Below are 19,424 nucleotides of genomic sequence, written 5' to 3'. Positions count from 1 at the left end.
GCCGGGGAAAGGCGCCCTGACGTCATCCACATGCGCCACAGGACCTGAAGTCAAAGGAGGACTCCATAAAAACTCACAGGACCTGTGCAATGGCGCCCTGCATAGCGCGGCTCACGTGGACAGCGGAGCATTTCTGGAGCGGTCGGGAGTCAGAATGAGTGCCCCCCTCACGCCGGGCTCTGGAACCGAGCCTGCAGCAAACCCTGGGACCGTGAGTAACCTGTTCTCAGGCACATGCTTTGTATAGGTGGTTCAGTCTGCTCATCCTTTCCTCCCTTACCGTTTCAGGGAGAAAAGGATTCGGCTTCTACAGCTAAAAAAGCTAGGAAGTGTGGTATATGCTGCAAAAGGTTGTCTAACACTGGATCCAAGCCCCTGTGTAAAGAATGTACCTCCAGTGTCATCAAATCTGAGTCGTCTAGTTTAATTGAAGACATTAGGAAAGTAGTTAAGGAAGAGGTCCAGCTGGCCTTAACTGCCAAGGAACCTTCTCCCCCCAAAGCCCCCCCTCAGGACGCCAGTAGCATTAAATCGCTTATCCTGGATTCCGACTCTGAGGGGCTGGCGGTCTCAGACTCCGAATCAGTGCAAAAACACCCGGCATCTTCAGACGAAGAGGGTGAATACAAGCGCTTCCTGTTTAATCCCGAAGATATTGATGAAGTTATCGGGGCCATCATTCAGATGGAGATACCTAAAGCTCCTAAATCTACCCAACAAGAAATTTTTGGGGGTCTAGGGGAAAGGAAAAAGGCGGTTTTCCCAGTTCCAGATAGCGTCCAAAAACTAATTCGGTCCGAATGGGAAAAACCGGATAAAGGATCCTTTATCCCAAGGGGAATCAAGAGGCGTTACCCCTTTAGCCAGGAGGACTGTACGGACTGGGAGACCATACCGAAAGTAGACGCGCCAGTGGCTAAGGTGGCAAAACATACGGCGCTACCTTTCGAGGACTCAGCGCAGCTAAAAGATCCTCTAGACAGGAAAGCGGAGAGTCTCTTAAGAAAGACCTGGGAGACTACGGCGGCCCTTCTCAAACCGGGCGTAGCCTCTACATGTGTGGCCAGAACACTAAACCTTTGGCTAGAACAGCTGGAGATACATCTGGTCAATAAGACACCGCGGGATCAAATTCTAGAGAGCTTGCCTCTGTTAAAGATGGCAACCTCCTTTCTAGCAGACGCAGCAGCCGAATCGGTTAAACTATCCGCCCGTACAGCTGTTCTCTCAAATACAGCGAGGAGGGCACTATGGCTTAAAGCGTGGTCAGGAGATATCACGTCTAAAAATAAATTAATCGCACTTCCCTTCCACGGTCAGTACGTTTTCGGAGAAGATTTAAATAAAATCCTAGAAAATGCGACAAATAAAAAGAGGGGTTTTCCAGAGGAGAGATATAAACAAAAAAGGCAGCCCTTTCGTGACCGATTCTTTCAGCCCGAGAATAAAAAAGATAAAGGGAAGACTGGGAGGTGGCGCTATGCGAAGGGAGGCGGGGGGAGAAGTTTCCTCTTCAACCCAAACCGGGCTGAAGCCTCCACATCCAACAGCAAGCAATGACGCCATACCAGTGGGGGGAAGACTCAGCTCCTTTCTGGGATCTTGGGAGCACGTAACAAACAGCCGGTGGATTTTAAGTATTATAGAAGAGGGTTACTTGATAGATCTACTCTCTTCTCCTCCACAGAAATATGTGATCACTACCCTTCCCCCATCTCAAACTACTACCTTAAAAAACGACATAAAGAACTTGTTAACCTTGGCCGCCATAGAGCCCATTCCAAAAGATCAGACAGGACTGGGATTCTATTCCCGTCTCTTCATTATAAAGAAACCAAACTGGAAATCCAGAGTGATTATAAATTTGAAACACCTAAACAAATACGTGAGATATCAAAAATTCTAAATGGAGACCCTGAAGTCAACAGTGAAGCTCTTAAAGAAGGATGCAGTGATGGCCACAATAGATTTAAGCAACGCCTATTATCACGTCCCAATTCACAGGTCGTCAAGGAAATGCCTAAGGTTCGCGATAGAACTGGAGGGAAATATTCAGCATTTCCAGTTCAAGTGTCTCCCCTTTGGGATCTCGTCTGCCCCAAGGGTTTTCACCAAAATAATGGCGGAAGCCTTGACAACCCTGAGAGAAAAGGCAATTTGTGTGATCCCCTATCTGGACGACCTACTGGTAGCGGCAGACAACATAGAGACCCTGGAAACCCATCTCAGGTTAGTCCTGGATCATCTACAGAACCTAGGTTGGCTCATCAATTGGAGGAAATCGGATTTAATCCCGTCCAAACGGAAGGTTTTTTTGGGCATAACTTTAGACAGTTTCCCAAAGATCCTTTCTTCCACCCCAAAAGATAGTAAAACTTCAAACAGCCTTGAGGAAATTCAAGAAGGAGAAGTTCTGTTCAATAAGACAGGCCATGAAGGTGTTAGGGAGTCTTTCAGCATGCATCCCAGCAGTAGCCTGGGCACAGTTCCATCTAAGGCCGCTCCAGAAGTTCATTTTAGACAAATGGAACAGATCACAATTAACTCTAGAGAGGAAAATATTTCTAGATGCGGAGACCAAAAAATCACTAAATTGGTGGCTCAGCAAATCCAACCTAGAGAAGGGGATCTTTTGGGCACAAGATCTCCCCCTAGTCATTACGACAGATGCCAGCCTTCACGGTTGGGGAGCGGTCGTCCAGGGAAACTCCTACCAGGGAACATGGGGGAATTATGTGAGACAACAATCCTCGAATTTCAAGGAGCTGAGGGCAGTGTGGGAAGCACTGAAACGCACAAGTCAGTTGGCGGAAGGTCGTCACGTACTAGTCTACTCGGACAACGCTACAGCCGTGGCCTTCATCCAACACCAGGGAGGCACAAGGCACCGCCTACTACAGAGCCTGGCAAACAAAATCTTTTCCTGGGCAGAAGACAATATACAATCTCTTTCAGCGGTTCATCTGAAGGGAGTTTTAAACATTCAGGCCGATTACCTAAGCCGGCACAGACTAGACCCAGGGGAATGGATGTTAGCACCAGAAACCTTCCACCTGATCACAAAGAAATGGGGCAAGCCGACGATAGACCTGTTTGCATCCAGGAGAAATCATCAACTAAACCAATTCTTTTCCCTCAACCCCAGGGATCATCCTCGGGCAGTAGACGCCTTCAACCAGAATTGGACAACAAACTTAGTCTACGCGTTCCCCCCATTTCCGCTTATCCCTACAGTACTACAGAAGTTCCTAAAAGAAAAATGTACACTAATCCTGATAACCCCCTTCTGGCCCAAGAGAAGCTGGTTCTCTCTCTTGAAAGCCCTCAGCATGGAAGCTCCTCTCCCTCTACCTCGGAGGCCGGGCCTTCTAAGTCAGGGGCCTATCACTCACCCAGACCTAAAAATACTAAAATTAACAGCCTGGATTCTGAAGAATCCAACTTATTAATGTTTGGTTTATCTAAAAAAGTAGTGAACACCTTACTCCTTAGCAGGAAACAGAGTACCAATGACAAGTATCTAAAAATATGGAAGAAATTTGCTGATTGGTCTGGAACCTCCTTCAACCAGTTCAGAGCCAACATCTCGCTAATACTCAATTTTCTTCAGGAAGGGCTAGATTTAGGTCTATCCCCCAATACCCTTAGGGTCCAGGTATCGGCTCTATTAGCACTCTATAATACCAAGCTAACAGAACATCCCTGGATATCCAGATTCCTTAAGGCAGCAGATAGGATCAGACCTACAATTAGAAACATGGTGGCACCATGGAACCTCAATACAGTACTAGGGGGTCTAACCTCCGATCCGTTCGAACCTCTGGACTCTACCCACATCAAATGGCTTACCATTAAAACTATTTTCTTGGTGGCAATAACCTCAGCCAGAAGGGTCTGTGAGCTACAGGCCTTGTCCATCCAAGAACCATTCCTTGCAGTATTTGAGGACAAATTAGTTTTCAAACTAGATCCGACTTTCCTCCCCAAGGTAGTTTCGACATTCCATAGGTCTCAGGACATCGTTCTTCCCTCATTCTGTGACGACCCGAAAAATTATCAGGAAATCACTTACCATACACTAGATGTTCGGAGAGCGGTCTTAAAGTACCTGGAAGCCACCAGTCATTGGAGAATAGACAAAAATTTGTTTGTCCAATTTTCAGGTCCTAACAAGGGGAAGAAAGCGGCGAAAAGTTCCATCTCCAGATGGATTAAGATGGCCATCTCCGAAGCATACAAAGCTCAGGGGAAAGATGTCCCTGCTTCCCTAAAGGCACATTCTACGAGAGGCATGGCCGCCTCCTGGGCGGAAAAAGCTTCAGCCTCCTTACAACAGATTTGCAGGGCAGCAACCTGGAAAAGAGTTCATACTTTCACTAAGCACTACAGACTAGACTTAGCCGCTAATGATGACCTAAGATTCGGACGTAAGGTCCTGTCGGCAGTCGTCCCCCCCTAATTGTATCTTTGATATTATCTCAGCATGTGGTGTCATGGAGACGACTGGGGAAATGAGTATTACACTCACCGGTAATCCGGTTTCCTGGAAGTCTCCATGACACCACATACATCCCACCCTTTTTTTCTGCTATTAGCTATTATCCTTTCATCCTGGGGTTCTTCGTTAAAATACACTGGTGATGTGAGGAGGGGGTGGGGGTTTTAACCTCTCTGTGTTTTTCCTGTCCAATCAGGAGGGAGTCGATCTCAGCATGTGGTGTCATGGAGACTTCCAGGAAACCGGATTACCGGTGAGTGTAATACTCATATCCGTAAAAGGGAGGCCGCAAAAGGAAAGGACCGACATGGTTTCTGGAAGGCCGATTTTGATGGCCTTTTTTATTGACACCATATCCCTTTTGAAGCCCCCCTGATGCCCCCCTAGAGTAAAAACTCCCTAAAATTGACCCCATCTAAGAAACTACACCCCTCAAGGTATTCAAAAATGATTATACAAACTTTATTAACCCTTTAGGTGTTCCTCAACAGTTAATGGCAAATGGAGATGAAATATCAGAATTTCAATTTTTGGTAACCTTGCCTCACAAAAATGTAATATAGAGCAACCAAAAATTATATTTGCCCTAAAAATACTCCCCCAAAAAATGCCACCTTATCCCGTAGTTTCCAAAATGGGGTCACTTTTAGGGAGTTTCGACTCCAGGGGTGCATCAGGGGGGTTGAAACAGGACACGGTGTAAATAAACCTGTCCATAAAAATCAGCCCTCCAAAAACCAAACGGCGCACCTTTCACTCTACGCCCCGCTGTGTGGCCGTACAGTAGTGTACGGCCACATATTGGGTGTTTCTGTAAACGGCAGAGTCAGGGTAATAAAGATACAGTCTTGTTTGGCTGTTAACCCTTGCTTTGTTAGTAGAAAACATGGGTTAAAATGGAAAATAAGGCAAAAAAATGAAATTTTCCAATTTCATCCCCATTTGCCAATAACTCTTGTGCAACACCTAAAGGATTAACGACGTATGTAAAACCAGTTTTGAATACCTTGAGGGGTGTAGTTTCTTAGATGGGGTCACTTTTAGGGAGTTTCGACTCCAGGGGTGCATCAGGGGGGTTGAAACAGGACACGGTGTAAATAAACCGGTCCATAAAAATCAGCCCTCCAAAAACCAAACGGCGCACCTTTCACTCTATGCCCCGCTGTGTGGCCGTACAGTAGTGTACGGCCACATATTGGGTGTTTCTGTAAACGGCAGAGTCAGGGTAATAAAGATACAGTCTTGTTTGGCTGTTAACCCTTGCTTTGTTAGTGGAAAACATGGGTTAAAATGGAAAATAAGGCAAAAAAATGAAATTTTCAAATTTCATCCCCATTTGCCAATAACTCTTGTGCAACATCTAAAGGGTTAACGACGTATGTAAAACCAGTTTTGAATACCTTGAGGGGTGTAGTTTCTTAGATGGGGTCACTTTTAGGGAGTTTCTACTCCAGGGGTGCATCAGGGGGCTTCAAATGGGACATGGTGTAAATAAACCAGTCCATAAAAATCAGCCCTCCAAAAACCAAACGGCGCACCTTTCACTCTATGCCCCGCTGTGTGGCCGTACAGTAGTGTACGGCCACATATTGGGTGTTTCTGTAAACGGCAGAGTCAGGGCAATAAAGATACAGTCTTGTTTGGCTGTTAACCCTTGATTTGTTAGTGGAAAACATGGGTTAAAATGGAAAATAAGGCAAAAAAAGAAATTTTCTAATTTCATCCCCATTTGCCAATAACTCTTGTGCAACACCTAAAGGGTTAACGACGTATGTAAAACCAGTTTTGAATACCTTGAGGGGTGTAGTTTCTTAGATAAGGTCACTTTTAGGGAGTTTCTACTCTAGGGGTGCATCAGGGGGCTTCAAATGGGACATGGTGTAAATAAACCAGTCCATAAAAATCAACCTTCCAAAAACCATACGGCGCACCTTTCACTCTACGCTCTGCTGTGTGGCCGTACAGTAGTTTACGGCCACATATTGGGTGTTTCTGTAAACTGCAGAGTCAGGGCAATAAAGATACAGTCTTGTTTGGCTGTTAACCCTTGCTTTGTTAGTGGAAAAAATGGGTAAAAATGAAATATTAGACAGAAAAATGAAATTCTCAAATTTCATCCCCATTTGCCAATAACTCTTGTGCAACACCTAAAGGGTTAACAACATATGTAAAATCACTTTTGAATACCTTGAGGGGTGTAGTTTCTTAGATGGGGTCATTTTTGGGTGATTTCTATTATGTAAGCCTCGCAAAGCGACTTCAGACCTGAAATGGTCCCTAAAAATTTAGTTTTTGTAAATTTCTGAAAAATTTCAAGATTTGCTCCTAAACTTCTAAGCCTTATAACATCCCCAAAAAATAAAATATCATTCCCAAAATAATTCACACATGAAGTAGACATATGGGGAATGTAAAGTCATCACCATTTTTGGGGGTATTACTATGTATTACAGAAGTAGAGAAACTGAAACTTTGAAATTTGCTAATTTTTCAAAATGTTTGATAAATTTTGTATTTTTTGGTGCAAAAAAAAATATTTTTTTGACTTAATTTTACTAGTGTCATGAAGTACAATATGTGACGAAAAAACAATGTCAGAACGGCCTGGATAAGTCAAAGCGTTTTAAAGTTATCAGTAGGGATGAGCGAACTCGAACTGTATAGTTCGGGTTCGTACCGAATTTTGGGGTGTCCGTGACACGGACCCGAACCCGGACATTTTCGTAAAAGTCCGGGTTCGGGTTCGGTGTTCGTCGCTTTCTTCGCGCTTTTGTGACGCTTTCTTGGCGCTTTTTGAAAGGCTGCAAAGCAGCCAATCAACAAGCGTCATACTACTTGCCCCAAGAGGCCATCACAGCCATGCCTACTATTGGCATGGCTGTGATTGGCCAGAGCACCATGTGACCCAGCCTCTATTTAAGCTGGAGTCACATAGCGCCGCCCGTCACTCTGCTCTGATTAGCGTAGGGAGAGGTTGCGGCTGCGACAGTAGGGCGAGATTAGGCAGATTAACTCCTCCAAAGGACTTGATTAACTGATCGATCTGCAGCTGTGGATCATTGAGCTGCTGATCCTCAATTGCTCACTGTTTTTAGGCTGCCCAGACCGTTTGTCAGTCACATTTTTCTGGGGTGATCGGCGGCCATTTTGTGTCTTGTGGTGCGCCAGCACAAGCTGCGACCAAGTGCATTTAACCCTCAATGGTGTGGTTGTTTTTTGGCTAAAGCCTACATCAGGGTGAAGCTGTCACACCAAGTGCATTTAACCAGCAATAGTCTGTTTATTTTTTGGCCATATACTACATCAGGGGCAAGCTGCGCCTGTCACCAAGTGCATTTAACCCTCAATGGTGCGTTTGTTTTTTGGCTAAAGCCTACATCAGGGTGAAGCTGTCACACCAAGTGCATTTAACCAGCAATAGTCTGTTTATTTTTTGGCCATATACTACATCAGGGGCAAGCTGCGCCCGTCACCAAGTGCATTTAACCCTCAGTAGTGTGGTTGGTCAAGCTATCACACCAAGTGCATTTAACCAGCAATAGTCTGTTCATTTTTTGGCCATATACTAAATCAGGGGCAAGCTGCGCCCGTCACCAAGTGCATTTAACCAGCAATAGTCTGTTCATTTTTTGGCCATATACTACATCAGGGGCAAGCTGCGCCCGTCACCAAGTGCATTTAACCCTCAGTAGTGTGGTTGGTCAAGCTGTGACACCAAGTGCATTTAACCAGCAATAGTCTGTTCATTTTTTGGCCATATACTACATCAGGGGCAAGCTGCGCCCATCACCAAGTGCATTTAACCAGCAATAGTGTGGTTATTTTTTGGCCATATCCCAGTCTAATTCTGTCACTAAATCCATACCGGTCACCCAGCGCCTAAATACTAGGCCTCAAATTTATATCCCGCTAAATCTCTCGTTACCGCTGTCCTGTTGTGGCTGGGAAAGTTATTTAGTGTCCGTCAAAGCACATTTTTTGTTCTGGGTTGAAATACAATTCCCAATTTAGCAATTTAAAAATTTAGTGGTTTCTGCTGTATCAGAGCTATTTGAAATCTATCCCTAAAAGGGTATATAATATTCAAGGTGCACATAGGGTCATTCAGAATAACTTCACACACCCGCTACTGTGCATTTCCAAGTCTAATTCTGTCACTAAACCCATACCTGTCACCCAGCGCCTAAATACTAGGCCTCAAATTCATATCCAGCTAAATCTGTCGTTAGTGCTGTAGCTGGGCGAGTTATTTAGTGTCCGTTCAAGCACATTTCTTGTTCTGGGTTGAAATACAATTCCCAATTTAGCAATTTCATAATTTAGTGGTTTCTGCTATATCAGAGCTATTTGAAATCTATCCCTAAAAGGGTAGATCATATTGAAGGTGCACATAGGGACATTCAGAATAACTTCACACACCCGCTACTGTGCATTTCCAAGTCTAATTCTGTCACTAAACCCATACCTGTCACCCAGCGCCTAAATACTAGGCCTCAAATTTATATCCAGCTAAATCTGTCCTTAGTGCTGTAGCTGGGCGAGTTATTTAGTGTCCGTTCAAGCACATTTCTTGTTCTGGGTTGAAATACAATTCCCAATTTAGCAATTTCATAATTTAGTGGTTTCTGCTATATCAGAGCTATTTGAAATCTATCCCTAAAAGGGTAGATCATATTGAAGGTGCACATAGGGACATTCAGAATAACTTCACACACCCGCTACTGTGCATTTCCAAGTCTAATTCTGTCACTAAACCCATACCTGTCACCCAGCGCCTAAATACTAGGCCTCAAATTTATATCCAGCTAAATCTGTCCTTAGTGCTGTAGCTGGGCGAGTTATTTAGTGTCCGTTCAAGCACATTTCTTGTTCTGGGTTGAAATACAATTCCCAATTTAGCAATTTCATAATTTAGTGGTTTCTGCTATATCAGAGCTATTTGAAATCTATCCCTAAAAGGGTAGATCATATTGAAGGTGCACATAGGGACATTCAGAATAACTTCACACACCCGCTACTGTGCATTTCCAAGTCTAATTCTGTCACTAAACCCATACCTGTCACCCAGCGCCTAAATACTAGGCCTCAAATTTATATCCAGCTAAATCTGTCCTTAGTGCTGTAGCTGGGCGAGTTATTTAGTGTCCGTTCAAGCACATTTCTTGTTCTGGGTTGAAATACAATTCCCAATTTAGCAATTTCATAATTTAGTGGTTTCTGCTATATCAGAGCTATTTGAAATCTATCCCTAAAAGGGTAGATCATATTGAAGGTGCACATAGGGACATTCAGAATAACTTCACACACACCCGCTACTGTGCATTTCCAAGTCTAATTCTGTCACTAAACCCATACCTGTCACCCAGCGCCTAAATACTAGGCCTCAAATTTATATCCAGCTAAATCTGTCCTTAGTGCTGTAGCTGGGCGAGTTATTTAGTGTCCGTTCAAGCACATTTCTTGTTCTGGGTTGAAATACAATTCCCAATTTAGCAATTTCATAATTTAGTGGTTTCTGCTATATCAGAGCTATTTGAAATCTATCCCTAAAAGGGTATATAATATTCAAGGTGCACATTGGGTCATTCAGAATAACTTCACACACACCCGCTACTGTGTATTTCCAAGTCTAATTCTGTCACTAAACCCATACCTGTCACCCAGCGCCTAAATACTAGGCCTCAAATTTATATCCTGCTAAATCTCTCGTTAACGCTGTCCTGTTGTGGCTGGGAAAGTTATTTAGTGTCCGTCAAAGCACATTTTTTGTTCTGGGTTGAAATACAATTCCCAATTTAGCAATTTCATAATTTAGTGGTTTCTGCTATATCAGAGCTATTTGAAATCTATCCCTAAAAGGGTATATAATATTCAAGGTGCACATTGGGTCATTCAGAATAACTTCACACACACCCGCTACTGTGTATTTCCAAGTCTAATTCTGTCACTAAACCCATACCTGTCACCCAGCGCCTAAATACTAGGCCTCAAATTTATATCCTGCTAAATCTCTCGTTAACGCTGTCCTGTTGTGGCTGGGAAAGTTATTTAGTGTCCGTCAAAGCACATTTTTTGTTCTGGGTTGAAATACAATTCCCAATTTAGCAATTTCATAATTTAGTGGTTTCTGCTATATCAGAGCTATTTGAAATCTATCCCTAAAAGGGTATATAATATTCAAGGTGCACATTGGGTCATTCAGAATAACTTCACACACACCCGCTACTGTGTATTTCCTAAGTCTAATTCTGTCACTAAACCCATACCTGTCACCCAGCGCCTAAATACTAGGCCTCAAATTTATATCCTGCTAAATCTCTCGTTAACGCTGTCCTGTTGTGGCTGGGAAAGTTATTTAGTGTCCGTCAAAGCACATTTTTTGTTCTGGGTTGAAATACAATTCCCAATTTAGCAATTTCATAATTTAGTGGTTTCTGCTATATCAGAGCTATTTGAAATCTATCCCTAAAAGGGTATATAATATTCAAGGTGCACATTGGGTCATTCAGAATAACTTCACACACACCCGCTACTGTGTATTTCCAAGTCTAATTCTGTCACTAAACCCATACCTGTCACCCAGCGCCTAAATACTAGGCCTCAAATTTATATCCTGCTAAATCTCTCGTTAACGCTGTCCTGTTGTGGCTGGGAAAGTTATTTAGTGTCCGTCAAAGCACATTTTTTGTTCTGGGTTGAAATACAATTCCCAATTTAGCAATTTCATAATTTAGTGGTTTCTGCTATATCAGAGCTATTTGAAATCTATCCCTAAAAGGGTATATAATATTCAAGGTGCACATTGGGTCATTCAGAATAACTTCACACACACCCGCTACTGTGTATTTCCTAAGTCTAATTCTGTCACTAAACCCATACCTGTCACCCAGCGCCTAAATACTAGGCCTCAAATTTATATCCTGCTAAATCTCTCGTTAACGCTGTCCTGTTGTGGCTGGGAAAGTTATTTAGTGTCCGTCAAAGCACATTTTTTGTTCTGGGTTGAAATACAATTCCCAATTTAGCAATTTCATAATTTAGTGGTTTCTGCTATATCAGAGCTATTTGAAATCTATCCCTAAAAGGGTATATAATATTCAAGGTGCACATTGGGTCATTCAGAATAACTTCACACACACCCGCTACTGTGTATTTCCAAGTCTAATTCTGTCACTAAACCCATACCTGTCACCCAGCGCCTAAATACTAGGCCTCAAATTTATATCCTGCTAAATCTCTCGTTAACGCTGTCCTGTTGTGGCTGGGAAAGTTATTTAGTGTCCGTCAAAGCACATTTTTTGTTCTGGGTTGAAATACAATTCCCAATTTAGCAATTTCATAATTTAGTGGTTTCTGCTATATCAGAGCTATTTGAAATCTATCCCTAAAAGGGTATATAATATTCAAGGTGCACATTGGGTCATTCAGAATAACTTCACACACACCCGCTACTGTGTATTTCTAAGTCTAATTCTGTCACTAAACCCATACCTGTCACCCAGCGCCTAAATACTAGGCCTCAAATTTATATCCTGCTAAATCTCTCGTTAACGCTGTCCTGTTGTGGCTGGGAAAGTTATTTAGTGTCCGTCAAAGCACATTTTTTGTTCTGGGTTGAAATACAATTCCCAATTTAGCAATTTCATAATTTAGTGGTTTCTGCTATATCAGAGCTATTTGAAATCTATCCCTAAAAGGGTATATAATATTCAAGGTGCACATTGGGTCATTCAGAATAACTTCACACACACACGCTTCTGTGCATTTCCAAGTCTAATTCTGTCACTAAATCCATACCGGTCACCCAGCGCCTAAATACTAGGCCTCAAATTTATATCCCGCTGAATTTGAATACAATACATTGGGCCAAATAATATATTTGTTGTTGTGGTGAACCATAACAATGAGAAAAACATCTAGTAAGGGACGCGGACGTGGACATGGTCGTGGTGGTGTTAGTGGACCCTCTGGTGCTGGGAGAGGACGTGGCCGTTCTGCCACATCCACACGTCCTAGTGTACCAACTACCTCAGGTCCCAGTAGCCGCCAGAATTTACAGCGATATATGGTGGGGCCCAATGCCGTTCTAAGGATGGTAAGGCCTGAGCAGGTACAGGCATTAGTCAATTGGGTGGCCGACAGTGGATCCAGCACGTTCACATTATCTCCCACCCAGTCTTCTGCAGAAAGCGCACAGATGGCGCCTGAAAACCAACCCCATCAGTCTGTCACATCACCCCCATGCATACCAGGGAAACTGTCTCAGCCTCAAGTTATGCAGCAGTCTCTTATGCTGTTTGAAGACTCCGCTGGCAGGGTTTCCCAAGGGCATCCACCTAGCCCTTCCCCAGCGGTGAAAGACATAGAATGCACTGACGCACAACCACTTATGTTTCCTGATGATGAGGACATGGGAATACCACCTCAGCATGTCTCTGATGATGACGAAACACAGGTGCCAACTGCTGCGTCTTTCTGCAGTGTGCAGACTGAACAGGAGGTCAGGGATCAAGACTGGGTGGAAGACGATGCAGGGGACGATGAGGTCCTAGACCCCACATGGAATGAAGGTCGTGCCACTGACTTTCACAGTTCGGAGGAAGAGGCAGTGGTGAGACCGAGCCAACAGCGTAGCAAAAGAGGGAGCAGTGGGCAAAAGCAGAACACCCGCCGCCAAGAGACTCCGCCTGCTACTGACCGCCGCCATCTGGGACCGAGCACCCCAAAGGCAGCTTCAAGGAGTTCCCTGGCATGGCACTTCTTCAAACAATGTGCTGACGACAAGACCCGAGTGGTTTGCACGCTGTGCCATCAGAGCCTGAAGCGAGGCATTAACGTTCTGAACCTGAGCACAACCTGCATGACCAGGCACCTGCATGCAAAGCATGAACTGCAGTGGAGTAAACACCTTAAAACCAAGGAAGTCACTCAGGCTCCCCCTGCTACCTCTTCTGCTGCTGCCGCCTCGGCCTATTCTGCTGCTGCCGCCTCGGCCTCTTCCTCCGCCTCTGGAGGAACGTTGGCACCTGCCGCCCAGCAAACAGGGGATGTACCACCAACACCACCACCACCACCTCCGTCACCAAGCGTCTCAACCATGTCACACGCCAGCGTTCAGCTCTCCATCTCACAAACATTTGATAGAAAGCGTAAATTCCCACCTAGCCACCCTCGATCCCTGGCCCTGAATGCCAGCATTTCTAAACTACTGGCCTATGAAATGCTGTCATTTAGGCTGGTGGACACAGACAGCTTCAAACAGCTCATGTCGCTTGCTGTCCCACAGTATGTTGTTCCCAGCCGGCACTACTTCTCCAAGAGAGCCGTGCCTTCCCTGCACAACCAAGTATCCGATAAAATCAAGTGTGCACTGCGCAACGCCATCTGTAGCAAGGTCCACCTAACCACAGATACGTGGACCAGTAAGCACGGCCAGGGACGCTATATCTCCCTAACTGCACACTGGGTAAATGTAGTGGCAGCTGGGCCCCAGGCGGAGAGCTGTTTGGCGCACGTCCTTCCGCCGCCAAGGATCGCAGGGCAACATTCTTTGCCTCCTGTTGCCACCTCCTCCTTCTCGGCTTCCTCCTCCTCTTCTTCCACCTGCTCATCCAGTCAGCCACACACCTTCACCACCAACTTCAGCACAGCCCGGGGTAAACGTCAGCAGGCCATTCTGAAACTCATATGTTTGGGGGACAGGCCCCACACCGCACAGGAGTTGTGGCGGGGTATTGAACAACAGACCGACGAGTGGTTGCTGCCGGTGAGCCTCAAGCCCGGCCTGGTGGTGTGTGATAATGGGCGAAATCTCGTTGCAGCTCTGGGACTAGCCAATTTGACGCACATCCCTTGCTTGGCGCATGTGCTGAATTTGGTGGTGCAGAAGTTCATTCACAACTACCCCGACATGTCAGAGCTGCTGCATAAAGTGCGGGCCGTCTGTTCGCGCTTCCGGCGTTCACATCCTGCTGCTGCTCGCCTGTCTGCGCTACAGCGTAACTTCGGCCTTCCCGCTCACCGCCTCATATGCGACGTGCCCACCAGGTGGAACTCCACCTTGCACATGCTGGACAGACTGTGCGAGCAGCAGCAGGCCATAGTGGAGTTTCAGCTGCAGCACGCACGGGTCAGTCGCACTACAGAACAGCACCACTTCACCACCAATGACTGGGCCTCCATGCGAGACCTGTGTGCCCTGTTGCGCTGTTTCGAGTACTCCACCAACATGGCCAGTGGCGATGACACCGTTATCAGCGTTACAATACCACTTCTATGTCTCCTTGAGAAAACACTTAGGGCGATGATGGAAGAGGAGGTGGCCCAGGAGGAGGAGGAGGAGGAGGAGGAAGAGGGGTCATTTTTAGCACTTTCAGGCCAGTCTCTTCGAAGTGACTCAGAGGGAGGTTTTTGGCAACAGCAGAGGCCAGGTACAAATGTGGCCAGCCAGGGCCCACTACTGGAGGACGAGGAGGACGAGGATGAGGAGGAGGTGGAGGAGGATGAGGATGAAGCATGGTCACAGCGGGGTGGCACCCAACGCAGCTCGGGTCCATCACTGGTGCGTGGCTGGGGGGAAAGGCAGGACGATGACGATACGCCTCCCACAGAGGACAGCTTGTCCTTACCCCTGGGCAGCCTGGCACACATGAGCGACTACATGCTGCAGTGCCTGCGCAACGACAGCAGAGTTGCCCACATTTTAACCTGTGCGGACTACTGGGTTGCCACCCTGCTGGATCCACGCTACAAAGACAATGTGCCCACCTTACTTCCTGCACTGGAGCGTGATAGGAAGATGCGCGAGTACAAGCGCACGTTGGTAGACGCGCTACTGAGAGCATTCCCAAATGTCACAGGGGAACAAGTGGAAGCCCAAGGCCAAGGCAGAGGAGGAGCAAGAGGTCGCCAAGGCAGCTGTGTCACGGCCAGCTCCTCTGAGGGCAGGGTTAGCATGGCAGAGATGTGGAAAACTTTTGTCAACACGCCACAGCTAACTGCACCACCACCTGATACGCAACGTGTTAGCAGGAGGCAACATTTCACTAACATGGTGGAACAGTACATGTGCACACCCCTCCACGTACTGACTGATGGTTCGGCCCCATTCAACTTCTGGGTCTCTAAATTGTCCACGTGGCCAGAGCTAGCCTTTTATGCCTTGGAGGTGCTGGCCTGCCCGGCGGCCAGCGTTTTGTCTGAACGTGTATTCAGCACGGCAGGGGGCGTCATTACAGACAAACGCAGCCGCCTGTCTACAGCCAATGTGGACAAGCTGACGTTCATAAAAATGAACCAGGCATGGATCCCACAGGATCTGTCCGTCCCTTGTCCAGATTAGACATTAACTACCTCCCCTTAACCATATATTATTGGACTCCAGGGCACTTCCTCATTCAATCCTATTTTTATTTTCATTTTACCATTATATTGCGAGGCTACCCAAAGTTGAATGAACCTCTCCTCTGTCTGGGTGCCGGGGCCTAAATATATGCCAATGGACTGTTCCAATGTTGGGTGACGTGAAGCCTGATTCTCTGCTATGACATGCAGACTGATTCTCTGCTGACATGAAGCCAGATCCTCTGTTACGGGACCTCTCTCCTCTGCCTGTGTGCTGGGCCTAAATTTATGAAAATGGACTCTTACAGTGGTGGGTGACGTGAAGCCTGATTCTCTGCTATGATATGAAGACTGATTCTCTGCTGACATGAAGCCAGATTGTCTGTTACGGGACCTCTCTCCTCTGCCTGGGTGCTGGGCCTAAATATATGCCAATGGACTGTTGCAGTGGTGGCTGACGTGAAGCCTCATTCTCTGCTATGACATGCAGACTGATTCTCTGCTGACATGAAGCCAGATTGTCTGTTACGGGACCTCTCTCCTCTGCCTGGGTGCTGGGTAGTGTTGAGCGCGAATATTCTAAAAGCAAATTTTTTTCGCGAATATCGCAACTTCGCGATTTCGCGAATATTTCGAATATAGTGCTATATATTCGTAAAAACGAATATTCGTTTTTTGTTTTTTCCCCCCCCCCACAAAATTACAGTACACATATAATTGATTGTTTCCCAAAGGTCCAACAGCTCAGATCTTACTCACATTGCCTAGAAAGTGATTGAGGCGCGAATCTTCGTAAGGCGATTTTATTAGCGCACATGCGAATATCGGCACGTCCCAGAACAGAGGCAAAGGGCTTTGCATTCATACATTAGTGAATTGAGTTGCGAATCTTCGTAAGGCGATTTTATTAGCGCACATGCGAATATCTACACTTGTCCCAGAACAGAGGCAAGGGCTTTGCATTCATACATTAGTGATTGAATTGAGCTGCGAATCTTCGTAAGGCGATTTTATTAACGCAAATGCAAATATCTACACTTGTCCCCAGAACAGAGAGGCAAAGGCCTGTGCATTCATATAGTATAGCACCATATTCGCGAATACGTAGAACTTCGTAAAATTCGATTTACGAATATTCGTATTTTTTATTTTACTTTCCACCTTACAGATTACATTGATCTGTACTCTGTCAACTACTGTCATCACCCCCCACTGTATCTCGATTGATTCCCAAAAGTCTCACATTCCCTAGAAAGTGATTGAGGTGCGAATCTTCGTAAGGCGATTTTATTAGCGCACATGCGAATATCTACACTTGTCCCAGAACAGAGGCAAAGGGCATTGCATTCATACATTAGTGATTGAATTGAGTTGCGAATCTTCGTAAGGCGATTTCATTAGCGCACATGTGAATTTTGCATAGCATATGTATTATGCGATGCGAAAATTCGAATTATCGCATATGCGAAATAATAACGAATTTGAATAATCGCGAATATTTTACGAATATTCTTTCGAATATTCACAAAATTTCGCGAATTCGAATATGGGACATGCCGCTCAACACTAGTGCTGGGCCTAAATTTATGACAATGGACTGTTGCAGTGGTGGGTGACGTGAAGCCTGATTCTCTGCTATGACATGCAGACTGATTCTCTGCTGACATGAAGCCAGATTGTCTGTTACGGGACCTCTCTCCTCTGCCTGGGTGCTGGGCCTAAATATATGCCAATGGACTGTTGCAGTGGTGGCTGACGTGAAGCCTCATTCTCTGCTATGACATGCAGACTAATTCTCTGCTGACATGAAGACAGATTCTCTGTTACGGGACCTCTCTCCTCTGCCTGGGTTCCGGGGCCTAAATATCTGAGAATGGACTGTTCCAGTGGTGGGTGACGGGAAGCCAGATTCTCTGCTATGGGACCTCTCTCCAATAGATTTTGGTTCATTTTTATTTATTTAATTTTTATTTTTATTCATTTCCCTATCCACATTTGTTTGCAGGGGATTTACCTACATGTTGCTGCCTTTTGCAGCCCTCTAGCCCTTTCCTGGGCTGTTTTACAGCCTTTTTAGTGCCGAAAAGTTCGGGTCCCCATTGACTTCAATGGGGTTCGGGTTCGGGACGAAGTTCGGATCGGGTTCGGATCCCGAACCCGAACATTTTCGGGAAGTTCGGCCGAACTTCTCGAACCCGAACATCCAGGTGTTCGCTCAACTCTAGTTATCAGCACTTAAAGTGACACTGGTCAGATTTGCAAAAAATGGCCTGGTCCTAAGGTGTAAAAAGGCTGTGTCCTTAAGGGGTTAAAGGAGACTAGTATCCCCTCTATGTGATTTCCTGTTTCTGTTCTTTCTTCCAGTGTGACTTAATCCTCTTTATTGGCTGGATTACATATGATCTACGTTCCTAGTTTCCAGTTACAGCATCGCAGTTCCAGTTCCTCCGGTTTCTCGAATTCTGTTTTCCAAGGTTCCTGAAGAGTTGGAGTGGCATCCGCCAAGAAAGAGGAGGGTTTCCTGTGACAGAGACTATATATAGGGGACCATGTGGGAGGGGTTTGTTACCATGGAGATATGCTAATCTCTTAAGTTTTTTCTTTGCTGCTGTGGTTTTGTAGTAAAGGAAGATATAGCAATACTCGCCTCCGTGTCTTTAATAAAATCATGACTTTACGTCATAAATTAGTAAAATCATCCAATTATTCTGCATTGTTTTTGGACTATCACACAAATGACTACTCTAAGGCTGGGTTCACACAGGCGAGATTTCTGCGCGTGTGCAATGCGTGAGGTAAACGCGTTGCACGCGCACTGAATCCGGACCCATTCACTCCTATGGGGCTGTGCAGATGAGCGGTGTTGCTCTATATTGTGCGTTTTTTACGCCATGCAGGCCCCATAGAAGTGACAGGAGCTGCGTGAAAATCGCAAGCATCTGCAAGCAAGTACAGATGCGGTGCGATTTTCACGCATGGTTGCTAAAATGAAAGTCTATTCACTGTATTATGGTTATAAGGGAAAATAATAGTATTCTTTAATACAGAATGCTTAGTAGAAGGTCAATTGAGGGTTAATTTATATTAAAAAAAATTGAACTCTCCTCCAATTGATCGCATAGCTGCCGGTCTCCTGTTCTTTCTTCAGGACCTGTCAAAGGACCTGTGGTGACATCACTGTGCTCATCACATAATACATCACATGATCCATCACCATGGTGATGGACCATGTGATGAGCTCAGTGATGTCACCACAGGTCCTGAAAACAGAACAGGAGATCGGCAGCTACGCGATCAATTGGAGGAGGTGAGTTAATTATTTTTTTTATTTTTTAACCCTCAATTGACCCTCTTCTATGCATTCGGTATTAAAGAATGCTATTATTTTCCCTTATAACCATGTTATAGAATACTGAACCCAAACCCAAAATTCTGTGAAGAAGTCCGGGTTCGGGTCTGGGTACCAAACATGTCTATTTTTCTCACGCGCGTGCAAAACGCATTAAAATGCTTTGCACTCGCGGGGAAAAATCACTCATGTTCCCGCAACGCCCCTGCATGTTTTCCCGCAACGCCCGTGTGA

The 19,424-nt window shown here is 45.4% G+C and overlaps 1 protein-coding gene across 1 annotated transcript in view; it reads left to right on the top strand.

The window, feature by feature from the left end:
* The window catches only part of LOC122932195 (serine/threonine-protein kinase pdik1l-B-like), a 45,350-nt gene extending 27,063 nt beyond the window's left edge, over positions 1–18,287 (top strand). Inside the window, exon 5 of the transcript XR_006388287.1 lies at positions 18,206–18,287. The gene's annotated coding sequence lies outside the window, so the exon portion shown is untranslated. The remainder of the gene's footprint in view (positions 1–18,205) is intronic.
* The last annotated feature ends 1,137 nt before the right edge of the window (positions 18,288–19,424 follow it).

Source organism: Bufo gargarizans, chromosome 3 (genome assembly GCF_014858855.1).
Source record: "Bufo gargarizans isolate SCDJY-AF-19 chromosome 3, ASM1485885v1, whole genome shotgun sequence".
Taxonomy (NCBI): Eukaryota; Metazoa; Chordata; class Amphibia; order Anura; family Bufonidae; genus Bufo; species Bufo gargarizans.
The sequence above is the reverse complement of the archived record's forward strand: the minus strand, read 5'-3'. Positions and strand labels throughout refer to the sequence as shown.